General features: G+C 50.6%; 1 protein-coding gene across 4 annotated transcripts in view; it reads right to left on the bottom strand.

The window, feature by feature from the left end:
• ACSL3 (acyl-CoA synthetase long chain family member 3) overlaps positions 1-23,606 on the bottom strand; it is a 3,215,977-nt gene that overhangs the window by 70,321 nt on the left and 3,122,050 nt on the right. The window contains exon 15 of one of the 4 annotated variants that reach the window (XR_011276042.1): positions 20,146-20,311. The exons of the other annotated variants lie outside the window; for them this stretch is intronic. The gene's annotated coding sequence lies outside the window, so the exon portion shown is untranslated. The remainder of the gene's footprint in view (positions 1-20,145; positions 20,312-23,606) is intronic. 4 annotated transcript variants of the gene reach the window in all.

Genomic DNA, 23,606 nt, shown 5'->3' with positions numbered 1-23,606 from the left:
CCTCCTAAGTACCCCAGACAGAGTGGCACCACTTTGGAGGGCTTCTGTGGAGAAGCCCGCCAAAAAGTGGAACAAAGGGCTCGAATTGGGTTGGAGTCACAGAAGAGAACACAAACGCCATTTTAGAATCAGGTTTTGGCAAAAAATACCAACCGGAGAATGAATATTAATTAAATAAACCGGCGGTATGTTCGAGGCTACCGTAAATAATTAAATAAAGATAGTAGCCTAAAACAATGGGAAATCCCATAGGAAAATAGTCACGGTTGAATATAAAAAGTAGTATCCACTGCAACCAGCCAAAACTCGATCAGGGGGGACGGAGACGTGCCCCCTCGACTAACAGACCCTGGGGCAATTGAATTGCCCCAGCCAGTACGTCCACAATATGATGGTTTGTACTGGTTCTGTTCAGAATTTAAGACTAGTAAAGTCAATGGTGACTTTACATCCCCTGGGAGACAGTAGTCAGTCCCAGGGTATGCAGTCTATACTGGGGGGTCACTATGACACCCCTGTGTTACTGCACTGAGCGTGCTGTGTAACACACATCACAAAAACACATGAAGCCCTATGGGGTAAAAGACCCCATAGCCCATTAAACACATCTAGATTCAAAGAAACACACTCAAATCATGCCCAAGAGTGAGGGTAAAAGAGTCTCACTCTTGGCAGGAGAAAAAAAATAAACCCCAAAAATCCAACAAAGCTGCTGGGGGACTCACTAGGTTAGGAAATTCAGCCTAAACAGAGAGTTCTCCCTAACAATATATTGTTCCATTTCTTTCTCGCATTGCACGGGAGGCAGTAGGCGAGATTCTACGGTTGTGTGTTCGAGGATCGTGGCCTGTATGGCGTGATAGCAAAGCCAATTCCCCCGCCCCCAGTCCCAGTATACAGCATGCATCTTGAAAGTGCACCAGTGGCCCATCTTTTGTGATGTCCATTATCTGCGTTTTTGTCCATTCCTCTGCCTGATTTTGGTGTATTGTCAGTGTAATAGCCTGGCGCTTCACAAGTTGCTTCTTATGGTGCTGCTAGCTGGAGGGACACGCTGCCTCGACACTCCTGAAATTGCTGCCTACTATCGTTTCCTTTTGGAACTCTGGAACTTTGTGGGCTGTACCCATGTGAGCTTGCCTCCATTCTGGGCCAGCCTACATTACCTAGGTGAAGGCGCTTCAGCGCGCGCTTCACAAGTTGTTTCTTAAGGTGCTGTTGCCTGGAGGCACACGCTGCCTCGACACGCCCGAAATTGCTGCATGCTATCGTTTCCTTTTGGAACTCTGGAACTCTGTGGTACGGCACATAGTTTACAGTTTGAAGGACCTTGTGGACCTGGCATCAGCTATTGGCTATCAATTTTATGCTAGCTTTTGCTAATATTGCCTTTTGCTTTCTGCTTCATTACAGGGCTGTAGCCCTGTGAGCCTGCCACCATTCTGGACCAGCCTACATTAACTAGGTGAACGCGCTTCAGCGCTCGCTTCACAAGTTGCTTCTTAAGGTGCCGTTAGCTGTTTGCTGCTCACGCACAGCCACAGCACAGCGCAGTCAACATAATCAAAACGCTGTTCATTTTTATTTCTTCCATGAATTGGTGGACCGAATGAGCATAGTGTATAAAGTAAGTTAAAAAAGTGTTTGGTTGTAAATGTTAACCTAATTCAAACGCATGTGATCGCATGAAATTATATTGTGATACCTCTTCCTGTTGTTGTGCACCGATTGTTGGTGGGTTGGTTCGCAGTTGTGTGTGTTACACTGGGCTTGTCTCTTTAAGAGACACGGACTGTGTCACGTGGCCTAAACACGTGACGTCGGGGGGAGGGATGGTTAAGGGTTAGTCAGAAGTTGTAAGAGAGAAATTAAAGACGTGCTTCTCAACCCTCGGTGTGCCTGTCTTCATTGCGAGGGCCCATCCGGGTCTAACAACTGGCGACGAGGTGTTTCCTCAGGCCGCCGAGTCCTCCTCCTCCTCCTTCTCGCCTCCGGCGCCCATCCCGCTCTGCAGCACACGTCGGGCACCGTCAGCCCGCGAGCGCCCGCCTCCTCCTCCACCTCTGCTGCCTCGCGCCGATCCCGGCCCTGCCTGCAGGACGCTCCTCCGCGGCTCCCGTGACACGTGGGAAGGATGCGTGTGCCATCCTGAAGGTTCCTCCTCCTCTGCCTGCAAAACGAGAAAGAAAAAAAAAAAAAAAAACACCACGTGTGCTCCAGCAGACCTGATCCCAGGCCCAGCACAGCAGCAAGCCTGATCCCAGGCACTTTCCAGCACGCCTGACCCCAGGCCCAGCTCAGCAGCAGGCCTAATCCCAGGCACCCACCAGCAAGCCTGATCCCAGGCCCAGATTCCAGCAGCAGGCCTGATCCCAGGCACTCGCCAGCGCGCCTGACCCCCAGGCCCAGCCACCGACAGCAAGATACCTATTCCGGGGTGCATGACCATCCGCCAGCTACACCATCCAGGCTCCAGTGACCACCAGCGGGCCCCCGGTGAAAGGTGGGTGACATCCTGCGCCGCCTGCTAGTCCACATTGCCCGCCACTAAGGCAACGGACCCCCAGAGACAGACGCCCACAGGTGAACCGCACCGCTCACCGTGACCATGAGCGCGCCCCAAGACCAGCAGGCTCTGACCCCCCCGCCCCAGCGGGGAGCACAGCAACCACTGCATGGCGCATGCCCCCCCCCTTCTCCATGATGCCACAGGCAGACAAAGGCCCAAGGTGGGTCGAGTGGTTGGAAGACTTCAACACCTTCATAGACGCTGCGGGGGAAGAGAAATCCCCAAGACTACGCAGCATGTTTCTGAACCTTGCGGGGAACGACATCAAAATACTATTGAAAACCATTCCATCAGCAGAACAAGCTGACTTCCAAGCTCTTATCGCAGCACTGAACAGACGGTTGGTGATTGAACCCAACAGGGACTATGAAAGATACATTTTCAATCAGTGCACGCAGAGGGTAGACGAAACGGTCGATGAGTTCATCACCCGCCTACGAATAAAAGGCGCAAACTGCCAGTTCCATGCTTTCTCCCTAGATGAGGCCATAAGGTTGAGAGTGATTGAAGGGTGTGTATCCCAAACACTAAAGAAGCAACTTCTTAAAAAACCCATCACTATTGATGAAGTTAGTCAGATGGCAAGGATTCTGGAGAGAGTCGAGAAACAAGTGACGCAGATAACTGGCACCGCCTCCTCCAAACATGACAAAAACGAGACGATCGCAGCAATGCATGCCAGTAATGCCAGAACAACAGATAGAGGACCGAATCTCAACTACTCAACGACCCCAAGAACACAACGCCAGTGCTACCGCTGTGGAATGCCGTATCCCCATGGAGGGACGTGCCCCGCATTGTCCCAGAAATGCGGCAACTGCGGGAGAGAGGGACATTTCCAATCGGTCTGCAGAGAGGGCAAACCATTCCCGACCCAAAGACCACCAGTCGCCCGCAGTTTAAAATACCCTACAGGAATCCACAAGGCCAAAGCTACCAATCGCGCCCTTATCAACAAAACCCGAGAAGGTACGTCAGAGTAGTTGAAGACGTCTACCCATCGGAAGAACCCCAAGACAATGAAGAATACGAACAAATATCCCGCATAAGAGATGAATATGACGGGCCCCCAGCGTCCATCTCTCACTACGAGGCAGACCAACAACGCCTCGAAGATGAAGGTTATCAATACGATCACTATCGGCAAGATGAGTATATCAACCTCATCATGGATGAAGGACAAGCACGTGAAGCACCCAAGATACCAATGGAAATAGGAGGCCACCAATTCTGTTTCCTGGTTGACTCAGGAGCTACGGTCAACATAATGGAGTTCCACCAAATTCCCAGGAAACCAGCCTTAGTGCCATCTGAGTCCAAAATATACCAATGGGGCGCCGACAATCCACTACAATCAATTGGCTTCTTCGCCCGTCACCTCATCCACGGCAACCGTGCCATAACGACAAGCATACACGTAATTTGCAGTCCAACGAAAGGAAGATGCCTCCTCAGCTACAGGACAGCCTCCTCCCTGGGACTCAGACATACACGTCCGAGACGGCGACAAGATCTATTCATCAGAGCCAACTCAAGTAGCGAAAGAGAGCGTGTCAAACGTCCAAGCGGAACCCAGGGAGACGGACGTGATATCAAAAGACACCATTGTGAAAGAATTCCCCCTCATCTGCAAAGGCCTAGGAAAATTGAAAGGACCCTCAGTTAAACTGCATATTGACGCCACAGTTCGGCCCGTCCCCCAGCACCCGAGGAGAGTTGGGTTCCATCTCCAAGCTGCAGTGTCAGCCGAACTCGGACAACTCCTAGAAAATGATATAATCGAACCAGCGACAGGTCCGACCCCGTGGGTCTCCCCACTGGTCATCGTGCCAAAAGAGGGGGGACAGCTCAGACTCTGCGTAGACATGCGTGTCGCCAACACCGCGATCCAGCGTGAGCGACACCCCGGCCCCTGAATCGAGGACATGATGGTTCAGATAAACAAGTCCACCCTCTTCTCAAAACTGGACCTTAATCAGGGTTACCACCAGTTGGTTCTCCATCCAGAATCCAGGGGCATAACCACGTTCGCCACGCACGGTGGACTATTCCGTTATAAGCGCCTCAACTTTGGCATTTCGTCAGCCGCAGAGATTTTTCATGAAACCATCAGACAAGTCATTCGCCCAATCAGAGGGGAACTTAACTACAGCGACGACATCCTAGTATTCGGGAAGTCGAAGGATGAACACGATGTTGCTCTACGCGCCACCTGCAAAGCCATTCAAAATGCTGGTCTCACCTTCAATGTCGACAAGTGTCGATTCAGCAAGATCAAGCTGAAGTTTTTTGGCCACATATTCTCTGCGGACGGAATGACACCAGATCCCGACAAAGTGGCGACAATCTTCAGCCTACAAGAACCAAGGCAAATAGCAGACGTGCGATCGTTCCTAGGGATGGCAGGGTACTGCGCGAGATACATACCACGCTATGCCACAATCACAGAACCGCTCAGGAAACTCCTTCAGAAAGACATGCTTTTCGCCTGGACGGCAGAATGCCAAGATGCATTCGACTCTATCAAGCAATATCTAGCGGAAGCCAGAAAACTTGCCTACTTTGACCCCAACTGGCACACTGAAATCGTGGTTGATGCGAGTCCAGTCGGGCTGGGTGCCATCCTTGCCCAAACAAATGGAGTGGACACCCACCCGAGACATGTGGTGGCCTATGCCAGCAGAGCTCTCTCAAAACCCGAGTCCGCGTACTTGCAGGCGGAAAAAGAAAGTCTAGCGGCAGTCTGGGCATGCGAACACTTTCACAATTTCGTCATAGGAAAAAATTTTACCCTAATCACGGATCACCAAGCCCTGCTCTCACTGTTTGGCAACACACGAACCAAGATGCCGCCAAGAATTGAACGTTGGGGTATCCGCCTGCAAGAATATGACTATCAAATAATGCATCGTCCGGGGGGGGAAAACAACCCAGCGGATTACCTGTCGAGACACCCCACAGGAGAAGCCACGCCGAGAAAAGGAGATGTAGAATACGTTAGTTACGTCACCACGAACGCACTGCCTCCTGCAATATCACTGGAGGCTGTCGCAGAGGCGTCAGCTGCCGATCCGTCCATAGCACTGGCTATCAACCTCACGGAGCACAACAGATGGAAGACCTACAGGAAGTTTCTGACGGAACATCCAGATGCAAATCGAGATGAACTGGAAAGGCTGGCAAAAGTTCACACGGAGCTGGCCGTCAAGGACAAATCCATACTTCTCCGAGGGTGCAGAATAATAATCCCAGCAGCCCTGCGGTCGGACATTATAAAGACGGCACATGAAGGCCACCGCGGGGCGGACAACACCAAACGGCAACTTCGGTGCCACGTATGGTTCCCATTCCTTGATGCGCTAGTAGACCGTTGGGTACGAAATTGCATGGCATGTCAATGCACAGCCAGGGCCGAATCTCCAGCACCGCTACAGTCAACTCAGATCCCTGAACACCCATGGGAAAGAGTGGCAGTAGATTTTTATGGACCCCTCGAGTCCGGGGAGTACCTGCTCTTGTTCATTGATGAGCACTCCCGCTTCCCAATCGTGAAGAAGTCGCCGTCAACAGCCTTCACCCACATAGCAGCTGTATTTGACGAAGTTGTGAGTGAGTGGGGCATACCAGAAGTCATCAAGTCGGACAACGGCCCGCCGTTTTGTGGCCACGACTTTGCAACCTTGCCAAGCATCTGGGTTTCAAACACCAGAAAATAACACCAAGATGGCCACAAGCCAACGGGATGGCCGAGAGGTTCATGTCGTCTATCAAGAAGACTCTACAAAGAGCCAGACTAGAAAACGTTGACCCTCATCAGGCCCTGTGCAGGATGCTTCGGGACTATCAAAACACGCCACATGAGGCAACAAACAGGACACCGGCTGAAATGATGGTGAAATACCAAGTTCGCACACGTATCATAAGACATCCCACCAACAAACCGGAAGTAGACCCGGAAGTCTTAGTGAGAGATGCGGAACGGAAGGAACGGGCCCGCATCCAAACAGATGAGAAAAGAGGTGCACGCCCAAAAGAGATCACTTACTGGGGGTTTAACAGCCCATAATTAAATAATTATTTCCGATTTCTTGATGCAATTTGGCCCATATACTTTAAAGTCCAACATGCCGGACCGTGCTAGCCCAGCGGCTCCCTGCACCAAACGAAAACAAATGGACAGCACGCCGCGAAGGAAGGCTGCCGTGCGCACGCAAAGCGTAACCAGTATTTCATTAAACATTACGTCTCATTTTGGAAACACTAAACAACCACTATTTAATGATATCAAAACTTTTTGTCGCATGTCTGCGGCCACAATTACAAAGCCCAGATTTAATCTTTCCATGTCTGTTCAAGATGTTTTGAACGCAAATACAGTCTTCATGTCTGATATTACTTTGATCAAATGATGTGAGATTCCATCTCTTATACAAAAATCGATGTGGATCTAATAAGGAGCTGGCAAAACATAATCCATGTTGTGAAAACATTGACAAGGACATTGTTGTACCCATAATCTGTAAAGCGGAACCTGTTATACTAGTAATTACGGACGTCCCGCCTTCACATCACATCACATTGCAAGTTAACCCTCAGTCTCCTTTCCACGAACAGGTGATAATAGATTGAGGGGCCGATTCATGGAACAAACGTGCGCCAAAAATCTATGCGCAAGCAGGCGCAAGCGCGAAAAAACAGGCGCACGCGCACACGTGCGATTCATGGAAGTCCCTGCGCGTGTTTTCCTCAGGATGTGCGCCAAACCCGTGCATGGCGCACACGTCACTGAAACATCCCGAACGGCGTGCGCAACGCGCACAGTGAAAGCGCACAACCTCGGCGCACACGCCAAAAAGGGGGCGGAACACGGGGCGTAACGCACGGAATGGGGAACAACGCGCGAAAATAAGGGCGTAACTGGGATGTACTGCTGGGAAGCAGACGGAACGCCCACACGCACGCGAACCACACGTATTCATGGAATCGAATAGGGCAAAGCCGCGCATGGCCAAAGACACGCACAGGTCTAAACACGTCCGCCACACGAAGGCAGGCGGTAGCGTCCCTGCGCATCACAAAAGCGCCAATATACAGCAATGATGAATGTCCCATACGGCTATTGTGCCTGGGGTTCGTGTGAAGTTTTTCACGCGATCGGGCCTGGGGGAGCGGTCTACGTGTATTACGGGGGTTTGCGTGAAGTTTTTCACGCGATTGGGCCTGGGGGAGTGGGCTACGTGTATCACAGGGGTTCACGTGAAGTTTTTCACGCGATCGGGCCTGGGGGAGCGGGCTACCACTCACCGTCTGCCTTGCGTGTAGAAGAACGCGTAGCCAACACCTGCTGTGAAGTAATAGCGTGTGAACCCCAACGGCTGGAAAACACACGCACCGCACCCCACGAAAAGCACATACAGAGCAATGTAAAGGCATGTGGGATCTACAAGCCCTGCCAGGGAAACGCCCGTGCGCGAAACGTCACAGACGCGCTTACGCACTAAGGGCCTTTGGTCCAATGAAATCGCGTATGCGTGCTGACGCACTTATGCGCTAAGGGCCTTTGGTCCAATGAAATTGCGTATGCGTGCTTACGCGCTAAGGGCCTTTCCTCGATTTACACGCAGACGTGCAAGATTTTCACGTGCCAAATCACTCCGTATCAAGCTGGCCACGCGTAAGCACACGGAAGACCACGCTCCTGCCCAAAAGGCCGAATTACTGCCCCCCAGAACCCCGAGCAGCCTCCCACGAGCCATCTGCTGCTGCCTGCCTGCCTGCTGCCACCGTGCCCTGCCATTTGGTGCCTGCACATCAGCCATCTGCAGGGGTCCATTTGCTGTGTCCACCCCTGCTGGAACAGAAGACTCCCGACCGGGATACCATCGCTCCACAGACCAGCCCCAGGACCCAGTTGCCCACCCACTCCTGCCTCTGGGGTTGCCATGTCGGGCACTGAAACATCTGGCACCACTGGCAACCCCCGGCCAGAGAGGCAGAGGGGCACCAGCTTCACTGCCACTGAAGTTGGTGTCCTGGTGGAGCAAGTCCTGGGGCAGTATGATGCCCTCTTCGGAAGTAAGCACGCCAACAAGGAAGGACGGACTCGGATCTGGACGGACATCGTGACTGCCATCAACGCGGAGGGGGTGGCAGTCCGCGACTACCAACATGTCAAGAAGCGCTGGGATGACTGCAGGTCCAGGACCCTCTTGAGGGGCCGCATGAGTACCATCCAGATGAGGGTCCTGGAAAGCGTAGGCCCAGCGCTCCACGCCCAGATCCTTGAGAGGCAGACCCGTCTGGAGTTGAGCGGTAAGTGGCCAAGCATTGCTGTGTGAGACAGGGCATGTCGCAGTGTGCTGGTTGTCTGATACTTGCCTGTATGTGTGACATAGGCCATGTATGCATGTGTGTGTGCAGGGACGTCATGCATGTGAGACCAGTAATGTGTGAACCACACGGTTGGTGCATGTGTTCAAATGCAACATGGGTTGCCCTATGCGGAATGGCCACATGAAAGCATGCCAGTCTCTGTTCCTGGACATGGGTGGGGGTGAGGGATGGGTGCTGATGCCATGTACATGTATGCTGTCCATGTCTGTGTGTCTGACCTGTATGTCAGTGACTTGTGAATGCCAGGGATGCATGACACATGTCTGTCGCAATGTTCAGGTTAACTGATGCAGCCTAGTCATCCTTGTATCCACTGTGTCTGTGGTGTACGAGGCCAGATGGTTGAAACTAGGGTGAAGTGTGTGCATGTGATAGGCATGGCCCATGATGCATGTGAGTTCCAAAACAACATTGTATGTTTCAAGAATCCCTTGGACATGTATGCTAATGTCCATAGCATGCGCCATGCCTGTTATCGCATGTGTTTTACCTGCACTGAGCCATGTGTTGTGGAGGGACATGATGGAAGTGATCTTTGACAGTGCCACTCATCTGCTATTGCTTCCTGTCTAGGGGACCATTGTACAGTACCCTGATGCTTGTGTTCTATGTCTCCCTCTACACAGCGCCACGTGAAGAAGAGGGCGGAGACGGCTCTGTGGAGCAAACCAGCGGGGATGCCCCCACGGCTGCAGCGGAAGGGGTGGGTGAGCCCCCACAGGGGCTTGCAACAGCGAAAGACGGGGTGGAGCCATCCAGGTTGGTGGTTTCCACAGAGGAGGAGGAGGCCGCTACTGAGGCGCACATGGGGCCTTGTGGGGGCATCCCTGCTGGTGCAAGTGTTGTAGTCCAGGGGCAGGAGGCAGCACAGGTCGCCGTGGAGGGGCCTGTGCATGTCACTGTCCCTGACACTGTTACTGCACCACCATGCACCAGCAGGGATGCCCCATCCCAGGCCCGTCCGCAGGTAGGGGGGATGTCCATGTCATCTGACTCCCCTCTACCTGCGGACGAGGGGACCCCTGGCCGTATGGAGAAGATCCTGATTGGTGTCGCGTTGCGCACAGGTGCAATTCGTGATGAGGTGTGTGCTTCCCGGGAGGAGCATGCATGTCATCACGGAGAGCACAGTGCCGACGTGGCCCAGTTGGGATCGGCCATGGTCGGGGGTTTCCTACATGTGTCGGCCAATCTGGCGACCCTCTCCTCCTCTGTGGAGACTATGCACCAGTCGTTCTCCATGCCGTCTTCCGGCCCAGATGCCACCAGGGCCCCCTGTGGACCTGCCCCGACCAATGCAGCCGTCTCGGTGGGGATCCCATCCCTGCCACAGTCTGGAGTCGGAGGTCCAGCAGAGGTGGACACACCAGCAACTGGACCCCAGCAGATGGAGGATGTGACGGCATCATCGGGCAGGGCACGTGCACGACTGCGTCGGTGGATTCCATCAGCCTGGATGCCGTCGTGCTGGCACAGGCAGTTGCGTCGGAGGCAGCGGCAGGCTCGACGTGGGAGGTATCATGGCTCGGGGCCATCAACATCAGGGGCGCAGGCATCGGCCGGAGGGCAGGAGAACCCTGGAATGGGAGTGGCTTCCGTGTGGGAGCGGTTGGGCCAGCAGATAGGTGCGGAGCGGCAGCGGGCAGAGGAGGAACGGCTCACAATGATCAGGGCGGAGAACTCCATGCGGAGGGCGCTGAGGCGGGCTGAGTGCCTCGAGGGTCTTTGCAGGGAGTTGGAGCTGGACACTGCTTTATCCCTGCGATACCACGGGGCCAGGGAACATGCCCGCCTCCAAGCCATTGAACAGGAGTTCGATGATGCCCTGGCCCATGACAACATCCAGTGAGCCGTTGGACTAGCCCGCTGCCCATGTAAATAGTTATGTAGTTAGTGTTAGGTTTCCTTTGTTTTTGCATTTTCTTTGGACCTTTTGGACAATGGGCCACATTATTGTATATAGTTATTTTTTATTAGGTAGTGTTGTTAGATAGGTTTCCTTTCTTTTGTTGGGATCATGGACCCTGGCTTGTTCACCTGTACATAGTTCACTGTTGGATTTTCTTTTCTTTTTACAATTTACCCATGGAGCAATGGCTTTCAATTATAATTTCCCATTGGATTTTCTTTTGTGGACTGTGACTTTGGACACCATTCCTTTGGATTCTGATTTTTGGTTTTGCATTTTTTCACGGACATGCTTCTTTTTACTTTTTTTACATTCCCATTTCTGTTAGTTTATTTTTGATTCAATTCATGTTTCCTTTAATACATATTTTTTTATCAAACTTCAATGTGTAGTATCATCTCATCGGTTTCATGCACATCATGATATGGGTTTTGAGATTCACTGACACCCATTGGGTGTATGTGAGGGACATGTGTTTGTTTCCAAACTTGCAATTGGTGTTCTATCATGTTATTGCCATTTCTAAGTGGGTGGATGCAATACTCGGGTGGGTGTTTTGCATTTGGAGGCTGACCATAGGGACCAGGGATCTAGATTGTGATGACATGTTGGCTGGGGAACATGAGTTGGACATGAGTGGGGGCCTGCTGGCAGGTGCCCCACAGTGCTGGGGGGTGGGGGTGCAGGGGAACATGAGTTGGACATGAGTGGGGGCCTGCTGGCAGGTGCCCCACAGTGCTGGGGGGTGGGGGTGCAGGGTGCCCCTGACTGCTGGGGGGTGGGGGTGCAGGGAGACAGGAGTGGGGCCTGGTGGAGGGTGCCCCTGACTGCTGGGGGTGGGGGTGCAGGGAGACAGGAGTGGGGGCCTGGTGGAGGGTGCCCCTGACTGCTGGGGGGTGGGGGTGCAGGGAGACAGGAGTGGGGGCCTGGTGGAGGGTGCCCCTGACTGCTGGCGGGTGGGGGTGCAGGGAGACAGGAGTGGGGGCCTGGTGGAGGGTGCCCCTGACTGCTGGCGGGTGGGGGTGCAGGGAGACAGGAGTGGGGGCCTGGTGGAGGGTGCCCCTGACTGCTGGGGGGTGGGGGTGCAGGGAGACAGGAGTGGGGGCCTGTTGGAGCGTGCCCCTGACTGCTGGGGGGTGGGGGTGCAGGGAGACAGGAGTGGGGGCCTGTTGGAGCGTGCCCCTGACTGCTGGGGGGTGGGGGTGCAGGGAGACAGGAGTGGGGGCCTGGTGGAGGGTGCCCCTGACTGCTGGGTGGTGGGGGTGCTGGGAGACATGCATTGTTGATCAGTAGTGCAAGGTGACATGTGGCTTGGCTGGGGGGCATGCCCATGGTGGATGGGCTGCCTGCGGGACATGAGACTGGGGTGCAGGGTAGTCCCCCGTGGTGTGGGCTGCCTGCAGGGGCCGTGGAGGTTGTAGAGCGAACACCTGGGAGGACCCACACGGCCAATTCACGTGTAGTACTCCCCAGAACCGCTGAAATACACGTACCCTGCTGAAATCGCGTGTGGAACTTCCTGCGCACCCCTGAAATACACGTACCCTGCTGAAATCGCGTGTGGAACTTCCCGCGCACCCCTGAAATACACGTACCCTGCTGAAATCGCGTGTGGAACTTCCCGCGCACCCCTGAAATACACGTACCCTGATGGAATCGCGTGTGGAACTTCCCGCGCACCCCTGAAATACACGTACCCTGATGGAATGGCGTGTGGAACTTCCCGCGCAATACTGAAATACACGTACCCTGCTGGAATCGCGTGTGGAACTTCCCGCGCACCCCTGAAATACACGTACCCTGCTGAAATCACGTGTGGAACTTCCCGTGCACCCCTGAAATACACGTGCCCTGCTAAAATCGCATGTGGAACTTCCTGCGCACCCCTGAAATACACGTACCCTGATGGAATCACATGTGGAACTTCCCGCGCACCCCTGAAATACACGTACCCTGCTGGAATGGCGTGTGGAACTTCCCGCGCACCCCTGAAATACACATACCCTGCTGAAATCGCGTGTGGAACTTCCCGCGCACCCCTGAAATACACGTACCCTGCTGAAATCGTGTGTGGAACTTCCCGCGCACCCCAGTAATACACATACCCTGCTCGCACGGGGCCAATCGCGTGTGGAACTTCCCGCGCACCCCTGAAATACACATACCCTGATGGAATCGTGTGTGGAACTTCCCGCGCACCCCTGAAATACACGTACCCTGCTCGCACGGGGCCAATCGCGTGTGGAACTTCCCGCGCACCCCTGAAATACACGTACCCTGATGGAATCGCGTGTGGAACTTCCCGCGCACCCCTGAAATACACGTACCCTGCTCGCACGGGGCCAATCGCATGTGGAACTTCCCGCGCACCCCTGAAATACACGTACCCTGATGGAATCGTGTGTAGAACTTCACGTGCACACCTGAAATACACGTACCCTGCTCGCACGGGGCCAATCGCGTGTGGAACTTCCTGCGCACCCCTGAAATACACGTACCCTGCTGAAATCGTGTGTGGAACTTCCCGCGCACCCCAGTAATACACATACCCTGCTCGCACGGGGCCAATCGCGTGTGGAACTTCCCGCGCACCCCTGAAATACACATACCCTGATGGAATCGTGTGTGGAACTTCCCGCGCACCCCTGAAATACACGTACCCTGCTCGCACGGGGCCAATCGCGTGTGGAACTTCCCGCGCACCCCTGAAATACACGTACCCTGATGGAATCGCGTGTGGAACTTCCCGCGCACCCCTGAAATACACGTACCCTGCTCGCACGGGGCCAATCGCATGTGGAACTTCCCGCGCACCCCTGAAATACACGTACCCTGATGGAATCGTGTGTAGAACTTCACGCGCACCCCTGAAATACACGTACCCTGCTCGCACAGGGCCAATCGCGTGTGGAACTTCCCGCGCACCCCTGAAATACACGTACCCTGCTGAAATCGCATGTGGAACTTCCCGCGCACCCCTGAAATACACGTACCCTGCTCGCACGAGGCCAATCGCGTGTGGAACTTCCTGCGCACCCCTGTGATACACGTACCCTGATGGAATCGCGTGTGGAACTTCCCGCGCACCCCTGAAATGCACGTACCCAGCTGAAATGACGTGAGGTACTTCCCGCGTACCCCAGTGATACACGTAGCCCGCTTGCCGTACTGGTACAGGGTTAGCGCAGCCCTTTGCGCTGGATTGGGGATAGTCTCTGTAGTCCATCATAGTCCATGCCTAGTAATAACCACTTCGTGTCCCTGGGCTCCTCCTCTTCTTTTACTGCTCTTCAAGCAGATAAGTGCTGTTTTTGTTCTCTCCCTATTGTATGTGGAATGATTGTAGTTCCGGATGTCATAGAGTTAGAATTAGGGTACAGTAGATCTGATTAGTGCACTTAGTGAGCCTGAGTCAGTAAGATTTTGATCTGCAGTGCATTTTATTACACGTACAGGTGTGTTTAGCGCAGCGTTGCGTCGTACAGATTGCCGAGTGCTTTACATTTGGAATGCAGCGAGCCCGCGCGGACGGGCATCCTTTCCACAAGTCGCGCACCCCGTGCCATATGACCGGCATGTTAGGGGAGCGGTCTAGCCTAGGCGGTCAGCGGAATCGCTTTAGCGAGGTACCGGTTATCCCTCTCCCAAGCGGGAGACGCGAGCCGGGTTTCGACCCCCTCCCTCGCGGAGGCGGAGTCGGAGAAGCAGCGCGTAGGAGTTGGATCCTCGCAGCCCCCACCTTTGTGAAAGCGGAGCCGGCGAGTGCTTTGCTTCCGTAGTCGCATTCATGTATGCAACTCGGAACGGCACGCACGTGAAGAGCCGGGCCCGTTAGTGGTACAGAGCGATTACCTTCGTGCTAGAGGAGCTACGAGGAGCTGCCTCGCCAGGAGCAGCGTTCCGATCGCGGAAGCAGCTGTTGAGAGCGCTATCAGCGTGAAAGTGATCTCGGAGGCAGCGGCCTGCCGTGTAAAGCCGTTCAAGGCTAAGAGAGAGAGCAAGTTTCTCTTTACCCGTGCCTCTGGCAAAGAGGACTAAACGAATACAGCCCATCCCAGGCTATTATTTACATTACCTATCTCCCATCCGGTGCAGCCACTATATTTATATAAAAAAAAAAAAAGTGATTTGAAGAGGGTCGCGCATACAGACCCCAAAGCGTCTATAAGGAAAGGGCGTGCAGTGACACCCGCCAGGGGTACAACAGGCACACAGAACCCACGCAAGATGTCTGAATTTGAATGGAGCGAAGAAGAGCAGGCGTCAGACCTGGCTGCCAGCTTCAAGCAGGTGCTGGGGAGTTCGCTTATAGATGCAGTGGCTCAGGGTGTCAGACCCCTGCAGGACAGGCTGGAGTCCCTAGAGGCAATATTACACCAGCCCTTAGGCAATACAGGACGGAGAGGGAGCACGCCCACCGAACCCTCGGAAGCAGGGTCTATGGGGAGTACTAAGGCCCGAAAGAGGAAAGCCCCTCTTGACCCCCAGGGCCCATCGGATGGGGCAAATGAAAAGGCCCCGGAGGTCGTCGACGCCTTCGCAAAGCTGTGTCAGGCATTCTTGCAGCGTCAGACTGTGCCGGACCTCACGACCCCCACTCCAGGGGACGAAGAATATGGAGAAGATGACCAAGGCTCCGAAGAAGAGCCAGAGGAAGGCGGATCTCCCTCCCAGGAGGAAGAGGAGGAAATAGAAACCAGACCTAGCGGAGGAAAGAGACTACGCAAAGAGAAGCACCTTGAGGAGGTAGAAGAGGACATGTTCGACCCGGACAGCATCCGGAACCCGAGGTCCTCGGACTGGCAGCCCTCGCCTAGAGTGGCTCAGTATATGACAAAGAGGTTGCATAAGGCTCTGGGCAAAGAAGTCCGCCAGAGGCTCCGAGCGGAATGCCCGAGACCGGATCTCCCGGGGAAGGTGGCCGAGACGCCTGAACTGGACCCTAAAATGTTGACCTTCGTGTCGAAAACTAGCAAAGACCCTCGGAAGGGGATCGATAGGTCTTGGAGGAGTTGCCAGGAGAAGGTGTTGGACCTGGCCGGGCCACTGGCGAAAATAATGGACTTGGCCGAAAGAGCCTAAGATACCGGGGAGGAGGTAGACCCTGAAGCCCTAGCAAACTGGGCACAAAGAGCAGTGTGCCTCCTAGGGAACGCGAATTGTGCCATCGCATCAGAGCGCCGGAGAGGCCTCTTATTGAAGATAGATGCGAAGCTGAGCGATTTAGCTTCATACATTGCCGGAGAAGCGGCGCAAGGTCTCCTCTTCGGAGAAACCTTCGGAAAAGAAATGGGTCACTTCGTGGGCACCTACGCGTCTCTGCAGAAGGCGCAGGCTTCCATTAGGAAGATTTTCCTGAATCGAGTTTTTGGAGGGGCCAGTTGCCACAGAGGTCGCTCGACTGGTCGCAACCAAGGGGGAAGAAGACCTCAGAATCCCAGGGCCCAATACCGGGAGAATCGGCAACAGGACTCCTTCTTCCCGTCCAGAGGACGCTTCCCAAGAGGTCGTAGAGGAAGAGGAGCAGGTCGTGGACAAGGATTCACTCAAGGTGAGAGCAGCGTATTATCCCCCAGTGGGGGGGAGAACAAGATTGTTCTTGAGAAACTGGCGCAAGCTTTCCAGCGATGCCTGGGTGTTACAAGCTGTTGGGGGCATGCAGCTAGAGTTCATGCAGCTACCAGTGCAAGAGCGCAGGCCCCACCAGCAGCGTTTAGAACGCACAGAGCAGAGCCTTCTAGATCAGGAGTTGCGTCTGCTAGCAGTGAAGAACGCCATAGAAAGGTGCCAGGGAGGCCCCGTGTTTGTAAGCAATATGTTCCTGGTTCACAGAAAAGAGAAAGTGCGACCAGTTATAAACTTAAAGGAGTTGAACGGGTGGATAATATACCGCCACTTCAAGATGGAGGGCATCCACCAACTCCGAGACTCGCTCAGAGAGGAGGATTGGTTGACAAGGCTAGACTTGAAGGATGCATACCTGACCATCCCGATGGCGGAGGAGTTCAGAACTTTCTTAGCTTTTCGCTGGAAAGGACAGCTCTGGCAATTCAAGACCATGCCCTTCGGGCTTGCGTCAGCACCATGGGCCTTTACCAAGGTGATGAAGCCAGTAGCGGCGGCTATAAGGGAGAAAGGAATAAGGATGATCATTTATCTAGACGATCTCCTGCTTCTAGCCGAGGAGCGAGAAACCCTCAAGTATCAGACAAAGTGGGTCATGGATCCGTTAGCGTCCCTAGGGTTTTTGGTGAACAAGGAGAAGTCAGACACCGTACCAGCGCAGAGGATAGACTTTCTGGGTTTCATCCTGGATACCAGAAAAGCGACGCTCGAGGTCCCGGCTCCGTGACATCAAGCGAGAAATCAGAGGATGCCTGCGGAGTCAGATGGTGTCTCTCCGGACCCTAGCGAGGATTGTAGGGCTGTTAGCAGCTTCGATTCAGGCCATTTTCCCAGGACCGCTCCATTATCGAGCGGTGCAAAGGCTAAAAATAAAGCACCTGCAGCAAGGCCTGAGATATCATCAATCAGTTCAGCTAGATCAGGAATCCAGGACGGAACTAGAATGGTGGTTACAGAATATGGATGCCTGGAATGGTCGTGCCATTTTCGGAGACAGGCCGGACCTAGTCATAGAGTCCGACGCCAGCCGGCTAGGCTGGGGCGCAAGGTGCGGAGACCTACAGACAGGAGGGAAATGGAGCGAAGAGGAGCTCCATTTACATATAAACTGCCTAGAGCTACTAGCAGGATCCTTTGCGATCAAAGCCTTCACGAAAGGGAGGTTAAAATCTTGTGTTCTCCTGAAGATGGACAACATATCGGCAGTACGGTACATAAACCACCTGGGCGGTACCAAGTCCAGGATGCTTTGCCGAACTGGCGAAGGACTTCTGGCACTTCTGCCTACAGTCGGAGACATCCGTCACAGCGGAATAACTTCCCGGGACGCTGAACGTCATAGCGGACTGGAACTCTCGATACCTCACGGATTCCAGCGATTGGAGGCTGAACGAGAAATGGGGTCCAATACGCATAGACCTCTTCGCATCACGATTGAACGCCCAAACGGCGGAGTACTTCAGCTGGAGACTGGACCCGGGAGCCCTAGGGACAGATGCGATCCTACAGGAATGGGCAGGAGGTCCACACTACGCGTTTCCCCCGTTTATGATGCTGAGCAGAGTGCTAGCGAAGTGTCGGAGGGAGAGAGCGGAGTTGCTGTTAGTAGTGCCGTGCTGGGAGTCGCAAGTGTGGTTTCCAGCTCTCATGGAGCTGGTTGTGGATTATCCGAGGATGCTCCCAGAAGGGGAGCACCTACTCACGGACCCAGCTGGGTCGTATCACCCACTGAGAGTGAAGCGGACTCTCCCGCTCGTCGCGTGCAGGATATCAGGAGACGCTGGGCTTTGCCAGGCATTTCGTCTCAAGCTGCACAGCTCATCGCAGAGTCTTGGGCCCCATCCACTAGGAGGAGCTACGACGCGGCTTGGGCCAAGTGGACGAGCTGGTGCAGAGGGAGAAGTGTTCATCCCGTTTCTGCATCTGTAGTGATGATCTTGAACTTTTTAGCTCATTTGTTGCAAGACGGGAAAGCGTTCCGCACCATAGGAGTGTACAGGTCCGCCATATCTGCAGGGCACCTCCCTATCGAGGGGGTGCCAGCAGGCGAGCACCCAGCGGTAGTCCGGCTGATTCGAGGGGCAAAGTTTAGAGTACCGCCAGTGCCTTGTTATAAGACCGTCTGGGACGTGTTATCGGTGCTGAAGTTATTGGAGAGTTGGCCCAGCAATAAATATTTATCTCTGAAACAGTTGTCAGGAAAGTTGGCAATGTTGTTGTGCTTAGTGTCGTGTAAAAGAGTGTCAGATGTGAGAGCGCTAGATATAGACAGAAGGTCATTTGGACTGGAAAGGGTGACGTTCTCTATAGCGTCTGTGCACTATCCATATTTCCCAAGCAGAGCTAAATGGTGCGTAGCAAGCTGCGTGAAGGAGTACGAGAGTAGGACAGCAGAATTTAGAGCAGCAAATACTAAGCAATTGCTAATAGCGTGCAGAAAACCCTTCAAGAGTGTGTCCACAGCTACGATAGCCCGGTGGGTTAAAGAAATCATGCTAGCAGCAGGAATAGATGTGGAGAACTATGGGGCGCATTCAGTGCGAGGAGCTATGGCATCTAAAGCCTTTACGTCAGGAGTGTCGCTTAGAGATATTATGTTAACAGCTGACTGGTCAAATGATCGAACTTTTAAAGAGTTTTACTTCAAACCGACCGAGAATTTAGCGGTCACAGCGTTGGGAAGCTTTGAACAAGCATAATGCTCGCCTCCAGTCTTGTCATAGAGTGAAGATTACCCCTGCTATCTGCGCAGGGAGTATTAATTCTATTAAAGACTAGGAGGCGAGCATTAAATTCCCACCCATGTCATGTATTGTGTAAGACATTATGAGATTGCATAAAGTGATGATATGGTAATAGTGTCAATACATGGACGCCACCCTGATTTTTCTGCTTTCTTTTATGCCTAGGAGAGGAGCAGGAAAACAACTGATGTAGGAGCATAGCGGCAGTAGTCGCCTGGAATCGGGGAAGTTCGATATTTGGTTGGAGTGTTTCGAGTCGTTGCCAGTTGCAAGGCTTGGTGTGATGTTCGCAATGGGACTTTCAGAGCAAGTAAAAGAGAGGAGGAGCCCAGGGACAGGAAGTGGTTATTACTGGGCATGGACTATAAAGACTATGGGGATTGTAGTTCAAAGAGGAAGAGTCTGTTCAGACGGTTTTCAGTGTTTTGTTATGGTTGTTTGGAGTTTTGTTGAAACTGCTGAAGAGTAGTGAATTAAAGAAGTTGAAGCATAATGCTCGCCTCCTAGTCTTTAATAGAATTAATACTCCCTGCGCAGATAGCAGGGGTAATCTTCATTAGCATCATCGTATGCTGCCCCGACACCAAGAAAAATCCCTCACTGCTCGCCACGAGCCCATATACCAATTTCTAACATATCCTCTACTACTTTAATGGAAACCACGTTGAATGCAATGAATTTGGCAATCTCATCACTACTTAAATTATTTGAAAATCTAGATAATAAATTGAAGTCGCAAGATAAACAGATTGAAAAACTCAATAAATGGCAAGGAAAGCTTTTAGAGTTTTTTGCATTTCACAATCAAGAAAAGTGTAAGGAAGTTGCTACAAATAGCAATCCTTCCATCCCATTACAACATAATACTCCTGATTTGAAACAGGATAAGGTAGGAAGTATTTTACCTGCATTTGAACGAATAATTTATGCTGTTCCTTCCGATTCGCATTAAGAGAAGGAGATTGAGTTAATCCCACAATTAGCGAACAATTCAAGACGCAACCTCCATTGCGCAACCTGATTTGAAAAAACAAGCGTACACAATTTTCACCAAGCATTTGCAAAATAAACCTGTTAACAAAAAGAAAAAGAAATGTTTGTCACAAGAAAAAAACACAAAAAATTGTAAAAATCGCAAATCACTGCGCTCTCTACTACAAAGCTTTTTTTTTTTTAGCTCTAACCCTTCCCAGGAAGAATACTACTATGGCAGCTGAAGCCATACAGAAAAAATATTCTCAAATTGCACAAATTAAGAGATAAACAAAAAGCAAAGTGGTTATCCCATATACCCCACTGAATGCGTTGATTGATGCTGCTGTGGAAATACAAAAGGTAGATGGGAAAACCAGAGGAGGACCTATAGGGCTCCCCCATATAAACACATGTATAGAGGATTCTTTCCAGCAAAACGAAAAGCACAACCTAGAACAGAGACGCTCTGAAATTCGAAAAGAGGTAGATAGTTGCACATGGCTTCTCAAAGGGTACAGTTTCCATTGAACAATGGGAGCGTCTTTCCAGATTCAATTGACAATTCGAATCCTAATAAAAAAGTAGAATACAATCGAACCATGGGTGTTACTTTTCAGTCTGATGAAGTTGAAAAAGTAAAAAATATCAAACCTAAACTTGAATTAACAACAGATTGTAAACAGCAAAATAAAGTGTCGTGTACAGATCAACTATCCGCGGCCTTACCGCCTATGGAACACTCGATACAGTTAGCCGTGGAACAATACATATCTAACTAGCATACTAAAATGCAAACGTATAAATTGCAGAATGATGACCCCATAGGTGAACGGCCCCATACGAGAGAAATTCTGCATGCCAAACAACACTCCCTTCCCTTAACTGAGCCTGTGAGAAGCCACACTACAGAACCACAGGAGTTATGTTTGAAACAAACAAACAAACACTCTACTTACTATCCATTGCCTAAGGTGGGGACAAAAAGAAATGTCCTATACTCTTGAATGATCAGATGCAGAGGGTTCCTACATTCTAAATATGATCTCAATAGAAGTAGTATCCGAGCAATCCTGACGGAATCCCCTCACTAGAAGACAGAGTCTACTGACATTGACCAGATCAAATTTATCTATGAAAAGGGTCTAACTAGTTCAAGAATATGGCTAGGATCTAGAGTAGTTCTAAATACTGTATGGCTTGCAAAAACAGAATTACATAGATTAGGGTTTGAATTCCTGATTGACGAAATAAGATTCATTGGATCTTGAGAGTGTATGGCAACACATTTTTTCTAGCCACAAGCTTGCAACGAAATTTGCGTTAGTACATTTTCTTGAATCAATTTTACTGATCAACTCTTAATTTTGCTAACTAAACTGTACATACACTGTTTTAAAGATTATACCACAGATCTGGGGTTTTGTTTTGTACCAACTTAAAGGATTTCCATGTGCCTGGTCATTGTTCCAAATTGAACTGGTGTTGCAGTTTATGTGAAGCAGGAAAAGGGGCACTTTGTGACCACGACCCCGTCAAACAACAATTAATAGTACTGCTCCACACTTCAGAAACTGCGCCACACTGGATATTTGTGAGATGGTTGGTGTTTATTAAATTAATTAGTATTGCCCTTTATGGATAACACGTGTTTCGACACACCAGTGTCTTTTTCAAATCAGGGCTAATGGCAGAACTGAGGTATAACATTTGATATATTCATGTGGTGAAGATTTGCAAATCAAATATGCATTTCAAACAAAGCATGGTAAAACAAAAAGAGACAGAGCCATATCAGATGATCAAACATAGTATAGTGAACTCACAGAGACATAAGGAGTGGTGAAGGGTGAGGAGGTTAGAGGTAAGTCGAAATGTGAAAAAGGAAAAATGGGGAGAGAAATATCATTCATCTAAATGATATTTGACACTACGCTAATGTGTTTTTTACAATTGGTTCCAAGCATTCATTAACGATATTGTTTTTGTATATTTCTCTCCCCATTTTTCCTTTTTCACATTTCGACTTACCTTTAACCTCTTCACCCATCACCACTCCTTATGTCTCTGTGATTTCACTATACTATGTTTGATCATCTGATATGGCTCTGTCTCTTTTTGTTTTACCATGCTTTATGTTTGAAATGCATATTTGATTTGTGAATCTTCACCACATGAATATATCAAATGTTATACCTCAGTTCTGCCATTAGCCCTGATTTGAAAAAGACACTGGTGTGTCGAAACATGTGTTATCCATAAAGGGCAATACTAATTCATTTAATAAACACCAACCATCTCACAAATATCCAGTGTGGCACAGTTTTTGAAGTGTGGAGCAGTACTATTAATTGCTGTTTGAAAGATTGTTCTATCTATACAAAGTGATGATAATAACGCCCGTTTTGTTTGAAGCTCCTCATTGTATTCTTTAAAATCCCAAATTATGAACTATTTTAGTGGTTCTTTTCATTTCAATTGGTAAGACACAGTTTCCCTAGTTGTAATATGAGAACTGTGATTACTACCATAATGATGCTTATTATTGTAACTGTTGTAAATATGCATTGTCATTTGTACTATTAATCTATGTCTGTTAATTTGAAAGGTTGATATTATCAGCCAAACAAATAAAAATAAAAAATAAGCTCTTATAATCTTGATACTCCTATTCCTCTAAGAAATCAGCGTCATGAGGCAGGACATATATTGAGTGATACGGCCAAAAATATAGCCGTCAAAGTGCCATCCATCTGCCACTGCAGCAATTCTCAACCATAACTAGAGACACAGATGACTACTACACTCATTTCACTTGTGTCTTGGTATACCAGAGGGTACACACACATACTTAATAAAGAATGCAACAAATTCTCTAGAACAGCATGACAATCCTATTACAGGAGACAAGGCTAACGGAAAGACCATTGTGGGAAAATTTCAATATAATTTTAAATCCTGCCATAAAGGCCACCTCATGTCAGGCAAGCAATTATAGACTTTATATATGTTAACAGAGAACTGTTTCCGGACGTGATCCAATTCCAAGTAATTCCAACTAAAGAGAGTGATCATGAGATATTAAATCTAAAATGGACAATGAATACTAATTCTTGGAGAAAAAAGAACATCAAAATACTGAGATCTGTAGTGGTAAACAATGGTCATAACAGATTGCATTGGTCGGAAGATAATTTAACAAAACTTGGGGTTATCTTAAAACATTCAATTAGAAGATATCAGATTTCTTCCTCCCAAAATCATTTTGAATATAGTGACCTTTTACAGTTATTTAGCACAAATTACAAACATAAGGAAAAATATAGATCCTTACACACATTTGATCTTAGTGTAAAGAAAAGAAAATCTCTGTATAGAGGAGAAAAAAACTGCT

The sequence above is a fragment of the Ambystoma mexicanum genome, chromosome 10 (assembly GCF_040938575.1).
Source record: "Ambystoma mexicanum isolate Mex_15411 chromosome 10, UKY_AmexF1_1, whole genome shotgun sequence".
In the NCBI taxonomy this organism is placed as follows: Eukaryota; Metazoa; Chordata; class Amphibia; order Caudata; family Ambystomatidae; genus Ambystoma; species Ambystoma mexicanum.
The sequence above is the reverse complement of the archived record's forward strand: the minus strand, read 5'-3'. Positions and strand labels throughout refer to the sequence as shown.